Genomic DNA, 6152 nt, shown 5'->3' with positions numbered 1-6152 from the left:
TTCAGCATGCCTCTTAAGATTTGCGCTAGCCTATTGGCTAAATGCAGAATGCCATTAATGTAATAAAGCTGAACAGGTCCCACCCAATTGTTATAGTCTATCTTGTCAAATTCTACTTTAGAGAGATTTTTGACTTGATGGATCATTGATTTGATAAATCAAAATGAGTCCCTTAAAGCTCTCATATTTTACCAGCTTGCTGCAATTGCCTTGCATGCTCAATGAAACCATCTTTCCTGGAGTCTGGAGGTGATCAGTGACTCTTCTTGATGAATTGGTATGGCTACTCGTTTCTGTTCACCATGAAGGAGAGACCACTTTTTGATTTTTTATTGAATACCCCTGCTAAAAACTGCTTCTATTTCACTCTGTGGAATGCTTGAGGTAATTTTTAAGACATTCTTTAAGGAAATGTTAATCCTTAAAGGATGAAATGCATGATATTTGTCTTCCTCTGACTGACTTATTTCGCTTAGCATAATACTCTCTAGCTCCATCCATGTTGTTACAAATGGCAAGATTTCATTCTTTCTGATGGCTGAATAATATTCCATTGTGTATATATACCACATCTTCTTTATTCATTCATCAATCTATGGATATCTGGGCTCTTTCCATAATTTGGCTATTGTTGATGGTGCTGCTATAAACATCGGGGTGCATGTGTCCCTTAGAATCAGTATTTTTGTATCCTTGGGTAGATCTCTAGTAGTGCCAATGGCTGGGCCATAGGGTAGTTCTGCATTTAACTTTTTAACTTTTTTTTTTTTTTTTAAGATTTTGTTTAGGGCGCCTGGGTGGCTCAGTCGGTTGAGCGACTGCCTTCGGCTCAGGTCATGATCCTGGAGTCCTGGGATCAAGTCCTGCATCGGGCTCCCTGCTCAGCAGGGAGTCTGCTTCTCCCTCTGACCCTCCTCCCTCTCATGCTCTCTGTCTCTCATTCTCTCTCTCAAATAAATAAATAAAATCTTTAAAAAAAAAGATTTTATTTATTTGACAGAGAGAGATACACAGCAAGAGAGAGAACACAAGCAGGGGGAGTGGGAGAGGGAGAAGCAGGCTTCCCGCAGACCAGGGAGCCTGATGCGGGGCTTGATCCCAGGACTCTGGGATCATGACCTGAGCCAAAGGCAGACGCTTAACGACTGAGCCACCCAGGCGCCACCAACTTTTTAATTTTTTGAGAAACCTTCATACTGTTTTCCAAAGTGGCTGCACCAGTTTGCATTCCCACCATTGGAATAAGAGGGTTCCCCTTTCTCTGCATCCTCACTGACACCTGTTGTTTCCTGTGTTGTTAATTTTAGCCATTCTGACCTGTGTGAGCTGGTATCTCACTGGAGTTTTGATTTGCATTTCCCTGATGATGAGTGATGTTGAGCATCTTTTCATGTGTCTATTGGCCATCAGGAGGTCTTCTGTGGAAAAATGGGGAGACCTAGATTTGAAGATGGACATAGTTACTCACTAGCAGTGTGGCCTCAGTTTCCTCATTAAAATGGGGTATTATCATTATCTAACAAAGTTTTTTTCTGAGCTTCAGTTAAAAAAAAAATACAGTCAAAGTCATTTTAATACTTGAAACTGTTGTGCAAATGTAGGGCACTATTAGTATTTTGTAAAAAAAAAAATCATTTGTTTAAAGGTAAACTTCATTAAGAAAAAAATCAAATGAAAGTGAAGCAATAACAAATAAAATTATTTTAAGAACTGTTGACAGAATTTTGGTTTCACAAATGTAAATTTATTTTTGGATTTAATGAATACAAATATATTTACTCTTTTCATGTTTAGGTAGTTATTGTAAATTCCAAAAAGTTTCAAAAGTATTAATTCAAAAAGTCTTTGCCTTATTTTAAAAGCAAGTTTAACTTCAAGGACATATGCCTATTCATTCCCCAAATCATCTCTAAGCAGTAAGTCTTAAGAGTCTATTAATGTAGGGCACCTGGGTGGCTCAGTTGGTTAAGTGTTGAACTCTTGATTTCGGCTCAGGTCATGATCTCAGGGTTGTGAATTGAACCCTACATGGGACTCTACTCTAGACATGGAGGCTGCTTGAGATTCTCTGTCTCCCTCTGCCCCTCCCCCCCATCCCCTCTCAAAAAAAGAAAAGGAGTGTCAATGTAAGGAGAGGTGTTAATACTTACTCAAAATGAATTGAACAGCTGATTCTGAGTCAGTTATGGGAGGTTACACAATAAACGTAATAAACAAGAGTTAGGGTTGTTATGCAGATTTAAATTCCATGCCTTCTTTATTGATAACAGTTTCTAGAGATTTAGAGTCATCCTCTTTTTTCCTGGTACAATGAGGGAGATACCCCTACAAGTAGATTTCCCTTATAAACATAAATGTCTCTCAGAAAAGGATAACTTCTTTTGGTTTTCAGAGCTTCTCTTAAGTTTTTTAAAAATAGCCAGCCTACTATAATCCTTATGCCAAAGAGGCATATTTTGGGGTGATACATTCTGCTTCCCTACACTGGTCGCTTGCACAGAATTGTCCTTCATAGCCGTGTTGAAACCCGGTGGGCCGAGGGATGTGTCCAAGGCACTATGAATGCCTGCTAGAAGAGAAAACAGATACTGTAACAGAAATCATTATCTAGTTATTTATAATAGAGGTGAGGCAATGTCATAGTTGTAGACTCATGAGGCTACATGGAAAAGGAGCATCAAAGGCATTTTTCTAGAATTCATCAGAAGAGAGAATACTGTGACTCTCGTGATTGATGTTGAGTATCTACATTGATATATTTCTATAATGGCTGAAGTCTAACAAGCTATTCTAGTTTGAAAGAAGAGGTTTTCAAAAACCCAATGTCATATGTTCTGATACTAAATTCATTAAGTCATGTCTGATCTGTAATTTGCTATTCCAGATGGACCTACCTTCAGGAAAGGAGTGTGTAAATGGCCAGTTTTCAGATAAAGCTACCAATATGTGATATTGGTATCACAGCATATTAGAGCTTTGGTTGGAGGCAGTCTCTTGGAGGCTTATTATCATGTTTCAAATTCTTATCATCCCAGAGAAAACCAAACAGTTGTAAATTGAAGGGTCACTAGAGTAATCAGTATTTCACTCAATCTGAGATTTTTGAATGACCATCAACACTCATCTAATCTGTCCCTTATTTCATTTTATTTTAAGATTTTTTTATTTATTTGACAGAGAGAGACACAGCAAGAGAGGGAACACAAGCAGGGGGAGTGGGAGAGGGAGAAGCAGGCTTCCTGCCGAGCAGGGAGCCCGATGCGGGGCTCGATCCCAGGACCCTGGGACCACGACCTGAGCCGAAGGCAGACGCTTAATGACTGAGCCACCTGGGCGCCCCTCTGTGCCTTATTTTATAGAGCTTCATGAGACTGTGATAATGTACTTAGTATCAAATAGTTTGTGAGTGGACAGGCTGGGACTAGAACCTATCCTTCTGGAATTCAATTCCATATTTTGCAACAGCGTAGTAGATAACATGTACTTGTCAATTTGCATAATCAATGTTTCTTTCACTTTTGTGCTATTGCAGGGTCATTGTTTAAGTATGCGGTAGTACACTTCCTGACCTTTAGAATTTTAAATCCCTGGGTTTAGTGAAATCCCCCAGATACCTTTAAAGACTTGTAGAAAGGCCTATGAATGCAGGTATTTATAATATTTTGAATGCCAGAAGCCAAAACTGCAGAAGTAAATAACAAGAGTTTTAAAAGAATGCCTTGACAACTGGCTGAATAAATCAACTAAAGTTGAAATGTTCATTTTACTTGTCTGTGGAATTTTTTGTCCTCCAAGTAAGGGACTGACTCCTTAAGGGGAGAGAGGCTAACAGGTAAGGGCATACACCTCTTGCCACCTCTGGAGACAGAATGTGCTGCATATTTATTTATTTATTTTTAAATATTTTATTTATTTATTTATTTATTTATTTATTTATTTATTTATTTATTTGAGAGAGAGAGAGAGAGAGCGAGCCTGTTTGTAAGTGGGGAGAAGGGCAGAGGAGAGAATCCCAAGCAGACTCCCCGCTGAGCACAGAGCCCTATGTAGTGCTTGATCCCATGACCCTGAGATCATGACCTGAGCCGAAACCAAGAGTCAGATGCTCAACTGACTGAGCCAGCCAGGTGCCCGCTGCATATTTATTAATATGCATTATATGCAACATAAAACCAAATTTTTTAATCCATGAAGGCCCATGGTGTGGAGTCAAAGTGCTCTGGTTGTCCATATCTGGACAGGCCTAGGGCATTACTGTCCGAGAAATTTCTGCAACAAAATAATGTTCCAGCCTCTGAAGCTGAATTTCGTGAAGGTGCTTCATGACTTTGACTTATATTTTTATTGCTGGGGAATGGAATTTTCACTGTTTTTCTTCTTCTTTGGCACCAGCCCCGACACCCCCTAATGTCTTCCTGTGGCTAGCCAAGGGCTGTTCCTGCTCTGTTTGGGAAGGCGGTAGAACCTCATTTTTCTTTATACATCTCTTACAAAAATCACTCGGAGTCCTTGGATTCATCCTGCTTGGGTTTTACAAGTGAAGAATGAATCCAAACTCAGGGGGGGAAGATACAGATGCTTTTCAGATGCTCTGGATCACCCAAGTCCAAGGATGGGTGTCTGTGGCAGTGGGCATTGCCCAGGGGTGAAGGAGGCCCTGGCTGTCTGCAGAGCAGTGGCAAACAGCCCTGAGTCTGTTCTGGCCTCTGCCTGAGGGGAAAAACATCAACAGGTAACAGCACCCCTTGGACTCGTTCCTTCTGCCAGGGATGCCCTTTGCTGGCCATAAGCGCTTGAAGGAAATGAGTAATGAGAAAACCGAGGGACAACAAAGGCAGTGAAGATTGATGTGGGCTCTTTCCTAGAAAGATTAACAGAAACGGCAGGGCAGAAGTTACTAAAACAATCAGAGCGAAAATGCTTGAATAGGGTACTCTTATGTTTTAATTTCAATTATTATTTTTATATTTAATGCTCATATCTATATTTATTGAAGGAAGACAATGCACACAGTTAGATAAGCACTAGAACTCATGGTGGGTAAGAAACTTAAAAAACAACCCTTTCATAATGGAAAATTTCAAATGTATTCAGAGGGAGAGAGAATAGTGTAATGAAGCCCATGTTCCCATCACTCTGCTCCAACAATTATACAGTTATCAGTTCACAGCCAATTTTATTTGACCTATACCCACGCTCCATCCCTCCTTAAATTGTTTTGAAGCAAATTCCAGACATAGTATTTGACCTGTACCCACTCTCATCCCTCCTCAAATGGTTTTGAAACAAATCTCTGTTGGGTTTATCTTTGTTTTGATCTTTTTTTTAAAAAAAAACCCTAATTTTAATAAAATTGCTGCATATATAAAATAAAACTTAACTCCTTAGCGTTATATAATGTTCCATCTGTGTTCAGAGTTTATTAGTTTCTCCATAGTTAATGTGCTTGAATGAAGATCCATATGAGACTCACCCATTGCATTAGGCTGATATGGCCCGTAAAGTCTCTTTTAGCTGTGATGGTTCTCAGTCTCGCTCTCTTTTCTCTGGACTTTCTGTCATTGTGTTGTTATTAAAAAACAGTTTAGGGGTACCTGGGTGGCTCAGTTGGTTGAACATCCGACTCTTGATTTTGGCTCAGGTTGTGATCTCATAGTCGTGGGGTTGAGCCCTACATAAGCCTCAGTGCTTAGCATGGAGCCTGTTTGGGATGCTCTCTCTACCTCTGCCGTTCCCCACCCTGTGCCCCCCACCAATTTCTAAAATAAATAAATCTTTTAAAAATAGTTTCATTTTAAAGCAAAATATTGTCATTTAAGTTCATACATCAACGTCCCATGATTGGTTTATTTGACACATGATTTTGTGCGGAATCCATCCTGTACCTTTCCTCCACCCCATGCTCCTGGAAGGCAGTGTTTGTTTTACTCTGTGGGTATCCCTGGCTTATGCTTGATTGTGAAAATCTTTTCATCTGACTCTGCATTATAATATTCTAATTGTTTTGGCTTATAGGTGTTGATTAAACTTCGTAATACATCATTTTGTGAATGGGCAAAAGCAATACATCGAAGCAGGTTGCCATAGTGGTATAGTATACATGAGGGCTTTGGGCAAGGCTGGGACCTGAGTTTGGAACCTGGGAGCACTGG

This window comes from Mirounga angustirostris, unplaced genomic scaffold (genome assembly GCF_029215605.1).
Source record: "Mirounga angustirostris isolate CCGP_5_RB_7025 unplaced genomic scaffold, mMirAng1.0.hap1 SCAF_1, whole genome shotgun sequence".
In the NCBI taxonomy this organism is placed as follows: Eukaryota; Metazoa; Chordata; class Mammalia; order Carnivora; family Phocidae; genus Mirounga; species Mirounga angustirostris.
Note: the sequence above shows the minus strand (reverse complement) of the source record.